An 18,301-nucleotide genomic window follows, 5' to 3' on the forward strand; every position below is an offset into this window, starting at 1 on the left:
TCCCTCTTGTGGGGCCCGTCCGCTCGGGCACCAGCTGGCGTGACGCTGCTGGCGTCCGTGCGCTGACGGGACTTGTCCCCGGGATGTGGGAGCTGGCCGGGGTAGAGAGGTCGCAGGCCCCGGCCTGGGACCCCGGCACCCTCTCGCTCTCCTCTCCATCCGTCCGCCCGCGGCCACGCGCGCCCTCCTTTCCTCCTTTCCCTGTCAACCGCGACCTCAGATCAGACGTGGCGACCCGCTGAATTTAAGCATATTACTCAGCAGAGGAAAAGAAACTAACCAGGATTCCCTCAGTAATGGCGAGTGAACAGGGAAGAGCCCAGTGCTGAATCCCCGCCGCGTGCCGTGGCGCGTGAAATGTGGCGTATGGAAGACTCAGTCCCCGGCAAAGCTCGTGGGGGCCCAAGTCCTTCTGATCAAGGCCGAGCCCTTGGATGGTGTGAGGCCGTTAGCGGGCCCAGGTTTGCCGGGCCCAGATCTTCCTGGAGTCGGGTTGCTTGGGAATGCAGCCCAAAGTGGGTGGTAAACTCCATTTAAGGCCAAATACCGGCACGAGACCGAAAGCCAACAAGTACAGTAAGGAAAAGTTGAAAAGAACTTTGAAGAGAGTTCAAGAGGACGTGAAACCGTTAAGAGGTAAACGGGTGTGGTCAGCGCAGTCTGCCCAGAGGATTCAACCCAGAGACGGGCGTTCGGCTGTGCGGGTGATCCCGGGGGATCTTTCCCACTTCCCGTTCCTCCCGACCCCTCCACCCGCGCGTTTTTCTCCCCCTGCCAAGCGTCCCGCCGTCGCTGTCCCCGTTCCTCCCAACAGGGTGGTCGGCGGGCGCTCAGGCGGCGGGCACGGGTGCGCAGGTGCTGCGGGGGGGGGGGGGGGATTGGTGGGTGACCGCCCCTCCCCCCATGTTCGGCGACTGGCCGCAGCCAGGCGCCCTTCCACCAAGGCGGTGCACGGAAACCGGCTAAGGGACCACTGGGAAGGCCCTACAGGGAAGGTGACTGGGGGGGGAGGGTGGTGCGGTGCGGTATCACCTGGGGGCCCCAGACCACCCCGTCCCGAGTGTTACAGCACCTCCTCTCCATACAGAAGACACTGACAGACAGACTGACAGACACACACAAACAGACACACACACACACAAATACATATTTAAGTATTTAAAATGATGCTTAAAAAAAACAGTCTTCCTGTTTAAAGGGAAGTTGGCTGACAGAACGTTTTTGTGGGTTTTTATCCTCTTTTTTACCAAGTAGGAGGTAGATCTGTTGGCCCTTTTATTAAAAGCCAAAGTATTAAGTTTCAACTTTTCCCATTATGTTCCTTTCACGAAAACCAGGGAATGTTGTTTCTTTGGCTTTTCCTTTTTGAAACAAAATGAAAGGAGCTCTACCAGTTGGCCTAGTTTCCCTGTTCCTTTTCCCTCTGCCATGGTATGCTCGATGAAATGAAGTAAATAAATGAAGATTCTAGTTATTTATTTGTTTGGGAGACCCGAACCCTCTCTCAAGAGATACTTCCATCTCCCCCCTCCACACACACAAGGCCTCCTCCCTGTATGTGGGGGAAGGGGGAGGGGTGGACAGGAGCTAGCTGAGAGGGGGTGGGGTGGGGCTGGAGAATGTGCATGTCCCTGAAGGACTGTCCAGGAAATACTGCTGCTGCCCAAGCATGCTTTGCTTCAGCGCTGAGCCAGGCGGTGCCTCTTTAGGGGGGGCGAGTTTTCTGCCTGAAATCAGTGAGTGATGATTTCAGTGTGAATGTCTGATCCCTCGCTGTCCTTTCAGTGCTCTGGCTCATGGCAAATGACTGAAGAAAACCTTAGTTAGACTCACACCCAGCTGTTTGGAAATGGTAATGGAATTGATAGCACACCCTCAGGGAAAGAGGAAGACTCCTTTTGCTCACTCCCAGCCTCGCCCTGCCAGCTCTGGATTTCTAAGTAAGGCTGAATCTGGACCATTTTTACAAGATTTGGCATTTCTGATTCATGTTTAATGTTTAGTTAAATAAAGCTTGTGAAGGGCTGGAGCGATGGCTCCGAGGTTAAGAGCACTCACTGCTCTGTTCTTCCAGAGGTCCTGAGTTTCATTCCACAGAAACCATATAGTGGCTCACAACCCTCTGCAAAGGGATATCCCATGTACTCTACTGCCATGTGTATATGAAAAGGGCTTTAGTATACTCATAGAAATGAAAATAAATAAACAAACCTTTAAAAGAATGAAACAAAATGAAGCTTGCAAAGAAATTGAGCATCTTAAAATGCCAGGCACGTCTATCCACAACTTTTATTTTATTTCGTGTGTGTAAAACATAACCACAGAGGTGGTTCCCCCCCTTTTTTTTTTTTTTTTTTCGGAGCTGGGGACCGAACCCAGGGCCTTGCACTTCCTAGGTAAGCGCTCTACCACTGAGCTAAATCCCCAGCCCCGTGGTTCCCCTTTTATTAATCTCGATAGCACAATTGGGACAGAAGTGCAAACTATCATCTACCTATCTGGGAGTGGAGTGGTTGGATACAGGGAGATGGAACATTTGTAGTTAGTAAAGTTCTGCTGTCGGTTTTTTTTCCTTTCCTTTTTGGATAGATATCGGGAGCTTTTTTTTTTTTTTTTTTTTTAAAGTACAAATTTTGTTTTCTGTGCGACATTCTGATCATAGTTTCCCATCGCAGAGCTCTTGCCAGATCCTTCCTCCCCATCCACCACCCTGTTCTACCCCAGGCCTGCCCTTACATGTGGTTGATGCATACCCAGGTGAATCTCCATTGGAGAAAGCACAATATTCCCATCTCCTATGACTGTCAATGGCAGATGACTTAAATGCCAGTGACTTCGGACTTGACTCCATTTTTCCCTTGGAGAACTGGGTTTGGATTTGTTGAACGAAGGCAGGCCCTGGGTTTTGAAACAAACAAACAAACAAACACACCAAAAAATATTTAAAGAAGGCAACAACTGCCTGCACGCCAAGAGACTGTTGACTCCTCTTTGGAGCTAGTAAGATATGAAACTTGCTTAATAAAGTAGAATCCACACAGCACAAAGGGAACACTTTAACAAATTATGAGGAAGAGAGAGAGAGAGAGAGAGAGAGAGAGAGAGAGAGAGAGAGAGAGAGAGAGAGAGAGAGAGAGAAAGAGATCTGTTTATCTCCCTCCTCTAGTTTTTCAGACTAGAGACTTCATCTTCCTCTGTCTCTGGTGCTGGTGGCTTTACTACTGGTCTGGGGGGATTTGGATAGGGATATGAAGAAAAAAAGTCTTGAGTGCTGATTTTAAACTCTCTCTCTCTCTCTCTCTCTCTCTCTCTCTCTCTCTCGAGCACTCTCTCTCTCTCTCTCCCTCTGCCCTTCTCCCTCTCCTTCTCCCTCTCCCTCTCTCTCTCTCTCTATCTACACACACACACACACACACACACACACACACACACACACACACACACACACATATACACACTTCCTAGGATGAAAGAAAAAAATGAAAAGGAAGGCACCCATGGTGATGCATGAGTTTGATCTCACTTTGGTCTCAGCACTGGAGAGGAAGATAGGAAGGCCTATCTAGATGCAATGTGAAGAAGGCCTATGTCAGATTAGTTAATGGCTAGGTAACTGTTACCTAGCTAGTCTGCCATTTTGTTGCAGTTACTAATATTATAAGGACACTTTCTCATTAGTTGTTTCTGCTGTTACTGCCGGAATTCATTACATATCCTGTTAGGTTCTTCTGTGTGATAACACACTCAGAAACCATACACTGTAGAAGTCAGTCTAACTGCTTTCTTTGTTGTCTAGTTACCCGCAATATTCTTGGACCTGAACCGAACACCCAGCAGCATTTCCCAAAACCATCCATGTATAAGCTTTTATAAGTTGGACCACCAACTCTAGAGCGACAGTGCAGACAGAGACTATTTGGAACCGGACTTCCATTTTGAGTTTTTGTTTGTGTTCTTGTTTTTTTTCCTGTTTTTTTCTGTTCTGTTTTTTTCTTGTTTTTTCTCCTGTCCTGTCCTGTTCTGTCTTGTCTGTCCTGTCTGTCTGTCTGTCTGTCTCTCTGTCTTTCTGTCTGTAAATCCACACATATAGTTCTTTCCACGTCTTAAATTTCAAAACAAATAATGCTTGTTGTGTTTCTCATTTCATTCAATGGTACTACTCTCTAGATCAGAGGAGCCCCCTTACAATTCTCCACAGGTAGTGATGACTGGGGTGTTCAGTGTGACCAAGCAGGAGTTATATGGTTGCTGCCATTATGCTTGATCTTACCCAAGGTAGGGTTTCGGGGCATGGTTGCCAAGATGGCTAACAACAGACAGTGATCGAAGCGATGGAACAATAACCTACAATTCTCCCTCTTTGTCACTGTTTCTCTCTCACTCTCTGTCTCTCTTCCCTCCTTCCCTCCCTCCTCTCTCAGACCTGAATGAACATTGGAACTAAAGTAAATGTACAGTGAAAAGAAGCCAGGTGCGGTGCTGCATGTCTTTTATTGCATCACTTGAGTGGTGGAGGTGGGTAGAACCCTGTGAGCAGGCTGCAGACCTGATCCAAGTACTGATTTCCAGGGCTTATGTGCAAAGACCCCTGACTCAACTAAAGAAATGAAGAGGAAATTAAAGAAACAGATACAATTAACTTGGAATAAACCAAACAAACTAAGGAAAAGGAAAAGCAGTATTGGGGTGGCCTGGCTTACAGAGGAGGGGCAAACATTTATTTGCCAATAACTCCTCAGTTACACACACACACACACACACACATACACACACACACAGACACACACACACACACACACACACACACACACACACAGAGAGAGAGAGAGAGAGAGAGAGTGAGAGAGAGAGAGCAATCAATCTGTTAATCTGTTTTTCTCCCTCCCCTAGTTTTTCAGACAGGGTTTCTCTATGAATTCCTCTGTAGACTGATGGCTCAGAGGGCAAAGCTGCTGTCTGTTAAAGGTCTAGGGAAAACATGAAGTCCTAGAGGCAATGTGCAGGCCTGAGGGAACTCTTAAGGCCTAGATGCCATGTGAAGGAGTCCTACATCGTGTATACATATATACACACATTCGTATATATGAATATGTATGTGAATGTGTATACACTCAGGTATCCTTTATTTTATTAGCTTATTTTGACTATAATTTCCATGCTAATGAAAAACAGGAAATTTTCTTTGGCATCGGATTCTTCTTGAACAAAAAATGGATATAAATAATCACATATTCAGATGTTATGTCTAATATTGAGAAGATATTCCCAGATATGGTGTTAATCCATCATAGTCCATGTGTGAACACAAAACAGACTTAGTAAGAATTTTGGCAAGTGGATTTTAAAAACTTATATAGGGTTATTAAGAGCAGTGGTAACATTTTTTAACTTGATATTTTATATATTTACACTGCAAATGTTATTCCCTTGCCCAGTTACCCACTCTCCCACAACCCACCCCCTGCTTCCATGAGGATGCTTTTCCTCCCATCCACCCACTCACACCTCAATAGCATACCATTCCCCTGCACTGGAGAAAGGAACATTCACAGGACCAAGGGCTTCTCCTCCTATTGATGCCAGACAATGCCATCCTCTGCTCCATATGCAACTGAAGCATTAGGCTTTTTCATGAGTACTATTTGGTTAGTAGTTTAATCCCTGGGAGCACTGGTGAGTCTAGTTGGTTGATATTGTTGTTCTTCCTATGGGTTTGCAAGCCGTTTCAGTCTTCCTTCACTCCTTCATTGGAGTCCCCATGGAGTCCGATGGTTAGCTTCAAGCATGCTTGTCTATATCAGTGAGGTTCTGGCAGAGTCTCTCAGGAGACATCCACATCAAGCTCCCATCAATAAGGACTTCTTGGCATCAGCAATACTGACTAGGTTTGGTGGCTGCATATGTGATAGATCCCCAGAGGGGGCAGCATCTAGAAGGCCTTTCCTTAAGTCTCTGCTCCACTCTGTGTCCCGACATTCCCCTCCCTCTTGAGTATTTTGTTCCCCCTTCTAGGAAGGACTGAAGTGTACACATTTTGTTCTTCCTCCTTCTTGAGCATCATATGGTCTATGAATTGTATCTTGGGTATTCCAAGCTTTGGACTAGTATCTACTAACTGTGTTAATTCACTCAGGATGGTATTTCCTAGTTCTATCCATTTGCCTAGGAATTTCATGAAGTCATTGTTTTGGAAAGTTGAGTAGTACTTCATGGTGTAAATATGCCACATTTTCTGTATCCATTCCTCTGTTGAAGGGCATCTGGGTTCCAGCTTCTGGCTGGAGGGCCTTTGCACTAGAACTCTTCCAGTCTGATGTCTCTCAGACATGCTCAAAAATTTTTGTCCTGGGTGATTCTACAATCCCATAAATCTGGATATAATATTTTGTGTAAAATTACGAAAGCATTTAATTAAATTAACATATAGCAAAAGTTAAAAATATGGATAAACTCTCTTCCAGCGTAATCTTTTCTTGGTTATTATCAGTATCTAAGATACATACTGGGTGAGAACAGCAAATTAAGAATTATCCTGCAGTCCCTTAACCATTTTCTATGTATCTGTGGTGTTGTGTGTTGTAAGAATGTTGGTGGATGTGAGTGTGTGGTGCATGCCTGTAACCGTCTGGTTTTACCCATCTGTGCATGTGTTTTTGGAGTTCTGAGAAGAATTTCAAGCGTCTTCTTTAGTGCTGTTCACTGTTCTTGACATAAGTTCTCTTGTTGAACTAGAAATTCAGTGTGGGATTGGAGAACTGGTCAGTGAGTCCTCAGGATTCAGAGGTAATAGTTATGTGTAGCTATCCCCTATGCCTGGCATTATGTATACATGCTGAATATTCACACCCAGGTCCATATGTTTCTACCCTCTGAGCAATTTCCCAGTCCTAGAGTGATGAATGTTTGCTTAAGATTTGATAACAGACCTGAATTGTTTTCTTTTTTGCTTTTGTTTGGTAATTTTCCATAGGTAACAAGCAGGTGGATATTATAAAAGACACCTGAATAGACCAGAAAATAAAAATCGGAGTAGATGCATTTCAAGGAATTCTATAAAACCGTATTTTGCATAGTTACCTTGTGAAGTACAGTTGATATTTCAGGGTCTGCCTGTTATATAAACAGCATAGTTTGATATAAGGACAGTTTAGACTCTTTAAATAGAAAAGAATAAGAGAGATACATGTCTTGAAATAGTATAGAGAATGTGATACTTTATCACATGAGAATTAAAACTGAGCCACATAGCCTTCAGCAGAGGAAATGAGGGAGAAGTGTGTATATACCTTTTGCAGCACAGTCTCTGGAATAAAACAAACAGGGACATTTAAATAAATATATAGCAGTATTTAAGACTTCATTTCTCTTCCAATATTTGCAATTACATAGTCAAACATTATATCTTGGAGTCATAGATCACTGTGCTATCTAGGATTGCACGATGAGGATGGCATAGTGGCAGCATAGCAAAATAACTGATAGGAAAAGCAGAGCAGTCAGAGGATTCATATGAATTACATTTCCTCCCTGCTGGGAACTAAACAACAATGGGTGAAACTGTACAAGTACCTCTGTAGTAATTTGGTGTCTTGGGGTTATGTTCACAGGATATACAGCTGGAGCACATGGTGTTCAATTTATTTTTTGTTTGTCTGATTTGAATGTGATTGCTGTTAGTAAACATTTTTGTGATGATTGTTTGAAATTTATTTGCTCTTTATTAGAAATTATAGAATCATATTTATAATTTGCAGTCCTGGGGGTACAGGTGGTTGTACATGGGGAACAACTAAGTCATCAAATGATTAAGTCAGACTTTAAGTAAAATAACTTATGCATTATTTTACTAACACAAGTCTTAATTTTATATCTCAAATATTATTTTCTATTGCATACATAGATGAATTTTAGTTGTTAACATTTGGTTGATCAATTAGTTCCTTGTTTATTAAATTATAAATTTATACTTTCGTGTTGAAACTAACTTTTGTAAAGTTTGCATACATAATTTTCATATTTATTCAGTTGATATCACGTGATTCGTAAAATTCTTTCTCTTCAAATAACTACAACATAGATTTTGATTAGTTTAATGAGCAAAGACTATTAAATGCACCTGTAGAAATTATTGATTTGAATATTGATTTGAATAACTATAGAGAATAATTTGATATTAAATACTGGGTGGGAGTGTGGGACTGCATTTTAACTATCTGAATTATGCTGTTTCAAGGTTATGTTAAATGACTTTTTTTTATAGATATGTACAGTATTAACATGACTTATATTCAAATCATTGTTCTTTGTCCTTCATTTTCTTTTTGACTTTTTTTAGTTTTTCATATTAAAAGTGGTTTTAAATATTTGCTTCATGCATCTGTACATGTGTGCACAAATGAGTACAGGTACTTGCAAAATGTAGGAGAGGGTATCCAATTTCCAGAGCTCGATTGACAAGTAGTAATGACCCACCAAGTATAGATACTGGACACTGAACCCATGAGCCTTTTCTATAGGTCCTGATTTTAATTTTTGTTAAGAGTTTAGTTCTGTGTACCTTTCTTATTCACGAAAACAACTTTGTCGAATTTGATACAAACAATTTTGTGTTAATATTCATCTTTAATTAATTGGGATTCAAAAATTTGGACTGTATTTCCTATTGATTTTAGTAAGATGATATCATACTGATATATACTATCAGAAAATCCTGCATGAGGTCACCATGACTGAAAATAGGAATAGAGAAGGCTTAAAAAATTGTACTTCATTAAAGGTTGACATGTCCACCATTCCTCTCATTAAAGTAAGCTCATATGTGGGAAAAGATACTTCAAATCAATCAGTTGAGGATTTGCTTTATTCTTATACTATCAACTCAGCTCATTTACATTCTACCACTGTGAGCAAATTCCCTTCCCAGGTGACTGCCATGTGGTTATTATCGTTGTCTTTTTGAATTTTGCTGTACGTATGGCTAGTTTGAAAAATTTGAAACTTAATGAGGCTTGAATGGACTAACAAAGAATCACCAGTGTTTCATTTGCTCAGTCTTTTTTTTTTCCTTTGCAACACCTCCAATTGCCTTTATTTCAGTATGCATCCACATTTCAACATTTAGTGGTCCTGAACAGAGCGGGGAGCTTGTCAATGAGCCAGGAGCTAGGCCCACCTATCTGCAAACGATCTGTGAACATGGTGACACAGAGCTCCTCTGGGTTCTTGCCCAGGGTCTGAGGAGCAACACTGAAACCCGAGTTGGCAGAGTCAGGGCCTCATGCTTCAGCTGTCAGACTCCACTCCAGACCCGATGGGTGGTCAGGGTGACTGAGAGCCCTGTTCAAACCTCTTCATCGTGTAAAAACAAAGCAATTATGGGAAAAGGAACCAACTCAGAACCTGTGCACCGAGGACTCTCCACATGGCCTTTCTCTAGGCATATATCCAAGGACCCTGAGTGGTGGCCCGTCTGAGTTGCCCTGTGACTGCTCTGTTCACCTCTAGACCTGAGCTCAAAGCTCAAGAGCTAATGGTGGTGGCAGGGCCTCGGACCCAGAGCACCCTTCCCAGGCTGGTGGCAGGTGAACAAGTGTGGTCCAGAGCTAAGGGAGGGAGGCCAGGCTTTTTCAACCTCATCTGATGGCTTCTGGCCACAGCAATTGTTTGGTGGTGATGGGCAACAAGGGACTTGAGGAGGGGAAAGCAGCACCCCTTGATAAAGGTGGGGAGACTGGAAGCTCTGAATTCCTCACCCGAGGCCAATTTCAGGGGAGGGGAGGTTACAATTTAAGCTTTGACCAAGGGTGGGAGTGGAGGAGTGGGGACCACGGCTTGGATGGGGCAATCACTTAAGACTTAAGAAAGCATGGGTACAGCCAGAGCACCCCAAGCCTAGTGGTGGTCAGTCCCACAGCTGCTACCTGAAACCTCCCCATCTATTCTATGGGCCACCACACAGCTGTGGCAGAGGGCGGGCCGGGCAAAGGCATAATCAGGCCAAGTGCCAGCAGCAGGTGATTGTGTGAGACGTGTCTGTCCACAGTTGCGTTAGCTGTGCCCACCACTCCCAAAGGAAACCGATTTCAACACACCTTATTGATCCCATAAGTTCAACCAGGCAGACAGCAGTTATACTCGACAGATGATGTTACACAGCACAACTTAGGTATTTCAAATGGACAAGAAGTTAGTATCAGAGCAGTGTCTCAGGATGAAGTCTAAATGGGGCTTACTCTCCAGTACTTTGAGGTCTACAGATGGATCTAGAAAATTCACTATTATGGAAAATGAAGACTTGGGTTGGATGGGGAAGTGAGGCCGGGGCCTTGGTGACTAATGGCTGTAACACTGTCCTTCTGGTGACTGTGGCAGCTTCATGTTCTCTTTTGACATCATCAAGTGCCTTAGTTCCTGCAGGATGACTTTGAGGCTGTGGGAATTCTGTCACTTTGCCAGCACTGCCATGGCTCGTTCATCCACCACTCCATTGGAACTGCTCACGCCGTTCATATTGACTCTTGTTACAAATCTCACAGACTGGGATGCTTCTGGATACTAGCGTGGCCCACACTCTATCTTAAGGCTGCATATTCGGTTTTCATAAATTGTTCGTGGAGGCCCAATTATCATGCCTGTCTATCTTGTGAGTGTCATGTCCTCATCGTCCTCCAGACCCTAGCTAACTGTGCTGTCGCCTACTCCTTTCTGGCCTTCTTCCAGCTCTTCCAACAGTCAGAAATCTCGAAGGACTTTTACTCCTGAGCCTGTGGTGGCTGCCATCTCGCGTCGCTATCGCTCGAAGTCAGTCCTTCCTTTCTTCCTCTACCCCTATGTCCCTAGCTCCTTCTCTCTCTCTCTCTCTCTCTCTCTCTCTCTCTCTCTCTCTCTCTCTCTCTCTTTACCACAGGGTCTCATAAACCCCAGACTTGACTGAAGCTCACTATATATCCAGTGATGACTTTGAATGTCTGAAATTCACCAATAAATTGTAGATACGAACAACCATGCCTGATCTTGTACAGTTTTGGAACTCATCCAAGGGTGTCTTACATACTGGCATGTAGCCTGTCAAATGAGCAACTTACCAAATCTCTTCCTGTTTCTTCCTTGTTCCCTTCCTTCTTTCCTTCCTTCCTTCCTTCCTTCCTTCCTTCCTTCCTTCCTTCCCTCCTTCCTTCCATGCTTTCTTTCTTCCCTTCTTTTATTTTCCTTCTGTTCTTTCTGTTCATGCATTTTGTTTTCATTTTGATTTTGAAGTTAAAAGCTATTACTCAAGTTTTCACTTCTTGAAACCAGAAAGCATGAGCTGTAGAGCATTTAGACTTTCATATGTAGGAATCATTGTGTACCTATAGCAAAAACTTTATACATTAAAGGTGACAGAAGCATTATTGTCTCAAAGTACTGGCTCTGTTCTTCAATTATTGTTAGAAACTTTTATTATTATTAATAGTCCACATAATCTAATATGTATACTATGAACATCTGCATTTTGAAAATGACAAAGGGGTATAAATTACATTTTCAATGCAGTAACACAGAAACAAGCATTTTTCTAATATTCTCATTCTAGAGTTAATATTTTATCTATCATGCAACTGTATTTTAGAGAAATTCATTAAGGATTCTCCTCTTGCTTTATTGTAGGTGACATTATCAAAACTTCTGAGAAAAAAAGGTATTCCAATATGATTGTACTTAATATCTTAAAGTTGAAATTGGTACAAAAAACAACACTAGGGTGAATTTTTTTTATAACTTCTGATTTCTTTGAATAGGCATGAGATTAGACATGGCTTGTGTCATTCTTAGAAGTTCTTACAAGAAAGTAACAGGAGAATTATTTTGGAGCTTCCATAATTCGTGTCATTATTTGAAGAAGATGCTTATCAGTTTTATCTGAGGTTACTGTCTAGGTGAGGTGTTTCCAGGATGTTTTCATCTTATTACATAAGTCACAGAGAGCAAGGTGACAAAGAAACTTTATTCAAAAGCAAAGTGAGAAACACTGGTATTCAGTGTAGCTTTAATTTGTGGACCTCTTGAGAAGGAGGAATTGTTTACTCAGAGTTCAGTGTCGATATTTCTGTTTTGATTGGCTTTTTTTTTTTTGATTAGGCAAGCCTTAATTAACTGTGAACATCAGTTACCATGATGCATTTGATTTAATCAAATGCATATTCATTATCACTAGGTATATGACATTAAACAGGATGTTTCCCTTGAAAGTTGTTTCAGAGGATTCAATACGACTTACTGAGTATATATTCTAAACTGTCTCAGGCCAGTTGAAACAGATTTCTCCCTCCAGTATGTGGATATGCTCTTGAATACTTTTGAATGGGAGTTGATCATGAAAGAGAAGTTTATAAACAATTTATGTGCAGGGAGTCTTAGTCCATTGTTTGATACATATACAGCTTCATGCAGGTGAGATGAGGTGAGCAACTTCGTTGTTAGGTAAACTTCTGGAAGGTAGATTTTTATGCAGCCTAAGTCAAGTGAAGTCCCAGGTTGAAGTGCTTTTCCCATACCTATATGCCTCATTCAAGGAATTTTAGTGCTTTTGCTTGTATCATTACTTAGGCTACAGTACAGCTCACGGTTTCTTTGATGTTTGCTCAGACTCAGCTCAGTCAGTGACTACATCTCAGTAGCTGCTGGACTTATTTGGCTCTTGTTCTTTGTCTTCCAATTTAATGGTGACTTCTTCAAGGATCAATTTGGTCACTCTATGAATATTAATATAACTAGTCATAAGCCCTTATCAAATGATATCCAAGTCTCCTATGCTTACATAAAATGGAATTGTCACTCCAGAGGCTTGCTGAGCTTCAATATGAACTTCTAACTTCATGATGAGTAAATAACCTTCATCAATTGCTTATAAGAAATTCATTTAAATTTTGACAATTATGTTGGGCCAGCAAGAGGGATAAAGGACTTGCAGAACAAGGTTAACACCCTCACTTTAAACATAGGAATCCATAGATAATGACCCATTACAGAAATTGGCCATCTGGCCTATAAACATGCTGTGGAATCAGAAGACCTACGTGAACACACACACATGCAACACACACACACACACACACACACACACACACACACACACACACACACCCCAAAAATAATAAACTAATGTTTTTTTAAATTTTCTAATATTAATATGTCATGCCCTTTCTTTATTCTGACAACTGATTTATTTTACATATGTGGATTCATGGTTCACAAAATAGTATTCATGATCAATGGCAATTATAAAGGTCAAGTGGACATTTTCATGAGGTCAAGGTTATAACTTTTTAATTTAATATTCCTCAGTACATGACCACCAAGAATTAGTGTGTGTGATATGGTGTGCATGTGTGTGTGTGTGTGTGTCTGTCTGTCTGTCTATGCCTTCATGCCTATGTGTTCAAGCAGAAGACAGAGAAATAAATAGTAACCTCTTTTATAACTTTCTACACAATTTTCTCAATTCAAAGCCTTTCACTTATACTGATGCTGTCTTGCTGTGCACAAGCTCCAGAAATTCTTTCCCCGTCATCATAGCACTGGAGTTATAGCTGTATACAACCATGACTGTTTTAAAGTATGGGCACAGAAATTTGAATTCTCTTCTTTCTGCAGCAAATTCTTTCCCACACTAGGATATCTCTTATCATCACTTCTGAGTAATTCTGAAGACTGCTGTTTTCACTCTCTGTAAACTTGGTAAATTATATTTACAGTCAGGATTTGGAATTTTTAAGGTCTGATAATAAAACCTACCCCATGTCGACTAAGAGCTTTTAGAATGTGGCCATTTCTATTTACTTTTCATAATTTCAAATGTCTCCTCCTAAACAGAAATCAATGTTTTGATAATCATAACCTAGAATGTTTCCAACTGATTTAAATTGTTAATTCATTTCTTTTCTTGTATCATGACATGATTTGGGCTTCTGGAAATAGTAAGTTCAAGCAGAAATAAAAGTTTAGACATACTGTATCTACACAGCTAAGGCTTAAACAGCCAACAAGCATTTCTCTAACTGACATGTTTACAAAGGTGTCCTGTGAAAAAATAAACTAAAAAGTCAGAAATTTTGCTAGTTCAACACTCTGGGTACAAGTAGTTGAAATGACTGATCTTCTCTGTCAGACTGAGGATTTCCTCCCGATGCACTGCAGTGTCAGCAATCAATGTTGTCTCTTTTCTCTTGATCCATCTGACTAATTCCAGATACCTGATCTAACTGAAGCGGTGATTTGAAATATTACTGCATTCACTGGCCATTTCAGTATAGAAAGAACTGGAAATGATATCTAAAAGGAGAAGACCAAACTGAGCAAAGCATACTCTAGCTAATGCTGCAAGGTAACATGGTGATCAACATAGTTGGTTCCTGACAGACCTGTGTTTCATCTGTGGATGTCTAAAAGATATAACACTGTGAAAATCTACTTATTCTTAGAGATGTAACATTCCTCTTCTGTTCATTGTGAGGAGAAAATTAAATTGATCATGCAATAGTCGTAGTGGGAACTATGTCAAACTAATAACCATACATGATAGCAGTTGTTATTTGGACTCTCTTCTTGATGCTGTTCTTTCACAGCAAGTCTGTTATCAATTAGTATTCAAAATATAACTGAAAAGAATGCCTCTACTGAAAACAGTTGCTTATCTAAAACCTAATAGAATACATATTCTATGAAACACCACATGACTTTTCCTCTTCTTCTCCTTCTTCCTCTTCCTCTTCCTCATCTTCTTCTTCCTCTTCCTCTAACTCTTCCTCTTCCTCCTCTTCTTCTTCTTTTTCTTCTCCTCCTCCTTCTTCATTCTTCTTCTTCCTCCGCCTCCCTCCTCCCCTCCTCCTCTTCTTGCTCTCTCTCTCTCTCTCTCTCTCTCTCTCTCTCTCTCTCTCTCACACACACACACACACACACACACACTTGTCCTTTCTTAGAAGATCTAGGGTAAGGCAAGCCTCAAATTGCTTATGTATGATAAAATCTTATCCTGATACCTGGGATGAACAGCTCAAGTCATTATATCTGGTTAAGTTATAGAAGAATGTATATCAGTGCCTTGTACATGCTAGGGATGCATTGTTCTGAAGTTTATCTCCAGCCCCCATCCACTTCCTAAAGCACAACATTTTCTAGCTTTAAATTTTTGAGGCAGCATCTCATGAATATTATGTTGGTTTTAATTTTACTGTGTAATTGAAAATGACCTTGAATTTCTGTTCTTTGCGTCCCTACTTCTTGAATGCTGGAAGTACAGCTGTGTGCTGCCACACTGAGTTTTTTCTTTCTTCCTTGCCAGAAAAATAATAATGAACAATTCATCTAATGTACAAGACATGTGGAGGAGGAGCTGTGACTCAAGATATTTGAGACACACACACACACACGCGCGCACACATTCATATCACAGCTCTGTCTATTTGTTCAATTTTCACAGGTAAAGACACTGTATGTCATGTACAAAATCCCCATGCAAATTAATTTTAGCTAACAAACCAGTCAAGCATTTTGCTCCTTCCCTTTCTAATTTGTTTGGCATGCTAATCACTATACCACACCTCCTTGACAACTGTTTTGTCTTGCAAATTCACAGATGCACACTCAGTGTAATGGCAGTTGACCAGGAGAGATTTTGCTAAAGTGTGTGTTGTTTTGTTATATCCAGGTTCCTTTAATTAAAATTTCAGACCTATGATATATCCTTATGGAAAGCTGCACTTTGTTTACACGGAAAATACTATCTTTTAGAAATATTAAGGGTTGATGCTGAAAAGATGGTTTAGTCAACAAAGGGCTTGCCATACTACATTAAGACCTGAGTTTGAGCACCAGAAACCATGTGCTGCAGCTTGATTTCTATTACTAGGATAAAACATCATAACCAATTACAACTTAATACAGAAACACTTTGTCTTAAGATTAGATCATCATAAGGGAAAGTGAAGGCAGAAACTTGAAGATAGAAACCAAAGCTGCCACGAAGAAACACTGCTTAATTCTTTGTTATCCATGTCATTCTCAGCCTGCTATCTTCTACAACCCAAAACAAACTGCCAAGGTGAGGCCCCACAATATTCCTAACTCCAATACTCATTCTTTACAAGGAAAAGGCCCAGGAACCAGTCTTTTGGAAACATTTTTGTCAGAATCCATAGTAGGAGGTATGCTTCAGATTATAGTCTGCAACAGTTTTGCTTTATAGGCGAAGCCCAAGAGAATTCATTTTAGGAAAGATTCCTGATATTAATATATGTTTCTTGTTATTATTAAACATTTTTGTCAGAATCCATAGTAGGAGGTATGCTTCAGATTATAGTCTGCAACAGTTTTGCTTTATAGGCGAAGCCCAAGAGAATTCATTTTAGGAAAGATTCCTGATATTAATATATGTTTCTTGTTATTATTAAACATATATAGCAATCATTAGGTACTAGCCCACCCCTTTTGAGCAGATAGCTGCAGATCTACTAAGATGTACTCTCTTGCAGTGATTCTATATAGACAAATAGATGACTTCTTAATTCTTAAGGATGATCCTACAATAATTACTGAAATATCAGTGATTATTAAGCTCTCTTAATAGTAGTACTGCTAGTAGATCCCTTTCTGATAGTCAAAACTGCAATGAGAATTCTGTCAGTCTCCCATGTGTCACCAAGTAATTGATTGCTAGACAGTAACCATACTTTCTATTACTCAAAACACATTCCAAGAGATTGTCAAAACAATTAACTAAGGTCACGTAAAGGGAACTAACAATTTATTATAGGTAAAAGAAGATAAAATATTGTCTGGGTTAATCTATACAAAACTTCACTAATAGCTTAGTTATGGTTTTCAACTCTCTACGAACCTGTGAAGATGTGACAGGTGGTGGATGTTTAACTAGATAATTACTCCTAATGGCTATGCATGTAAACACTCTCAGTTGTAAACTTCTATGTCATTTATGATTTGCTTTTATATGTGAACGTGTGGTGAACTATTTAACATGTGATCATGTATTCTGAAAATTGTATATGTACTGAGGACAAAAAGATTCGAAAGAGAATTTTTCCCTTTTCCCATTCAGGATCTTTCTGCTTTTCCCCTTAGATAGCTTTCATAAGAAATGTTTTACAACTTAGTAATAAATATTATAATCACTTCTCAAAGTACCCTCCTTTTCCTGTAACTTCTGACTAGCTGGTGGAAAGTTTTATCTGTGCAGTTCCTGCTGAGATAGCACAAAGTCTACTTACTTAATCCTTTGGTGTTTTAGGAAGAGGTGTTAAGTGCCAGAAACTTGCAGTTTCTAGGCAGTTCAGCTACAGTAGCAAGGTAATTTAGTCTCAGATAAGTAAATTTTTTTATTATTACACAGCAACCCTAAATATGTCATAAGACAAAGTCTTATCCCTGTATCTTGTAAGGAACAGTCGTATCCTCTTCCGATGCTCTTTCCTTTCTCTGCCTTATGAAAAACTGACAAGAAAGAAGACCCTGCCAAAGTTGGCACTGGGCACATTTTTTTTCAGTTGAAGATTCCTCTTCCCAAATGACCCTAGTTTGTTTCAAGTTGACAAAAGAAAGTAGTCAAGCAGTATGCAATGTAAAAAGGAGGACAACTAAAAAATGTCTAATTCTACCAGTGGGAAAATAAGGAAGTTAAGCAGAAATAGCTCTTGTGTGCTAGGAATAGTCAGGTTAACCAATTTTCAATATACAGCTTCTGTTATGAAAACTTATCTCAAGAAGAAGATATTTAAAGGAGATAAAGAGGAACCTTAATAAGAGGATTAAAGGGGGACAGGGATGAGGTGGTAGGCTATTATAGGGACTACTGTGACAGACAAGTAACTATAAACACCCCTTGAATATACATTTGGGACACTACCACTGTAGAACCTTCCTAAGCTACACACACACACACACACACACACACACACACACACACACACACACACACATTGTATGAAAGGAAGATAGATGGAGTCATCAAAGTTGAAGTTCTAAATAGATATCATATGTCACCATGTAAAACGTTCGGCCAGGAATACCTTGCATATTGTTAAATCATTGATGAAAGACGATACCATAGATCAGATGGCCTCCCATCACAGGCCATTCTTCTGGGTATTATTTACTCTCTATAACATGATCATAAATGTATAGTGCTGAGGATAACATACAATGTCAAACATGGAGAAGTAGAGCCAGAGCCCAGATAAATGTTTCATTCCTACTGACTAGAGTTTATGATGCTGGAAGGGAAAAAATATTTAGATATGAGCCCTATAAT

General features: G+C 40.7%; 1 pseudogene; it reads left to right on the forward strand.

Moving 5' to 3' along the window:
- The window catches only part of LOC148006609 (uncharacterized), a 2,902,548-nt pseudogene that overhangs the window by 318,515 nt on the left and 2,565,732 nt on the right, over positions 1 to 18,301 (forward strand).

Source organism: Rattus norvegicus, chromosome 2 (genome assembly GCF_021556685.1).
Source record: "Rattus norvegicus strain SHRSP/BbbUtx chromosome 2, alternate assembly SHRSP_T2T, whole genome shotgun sequence".
Taxonomy (NCBI): domain Eukaryota; kingdom Metazoa; phylum Chordata; class Mammalia; order Rodentia; family Muridae; genus Rattus; species Rattus norvegicus.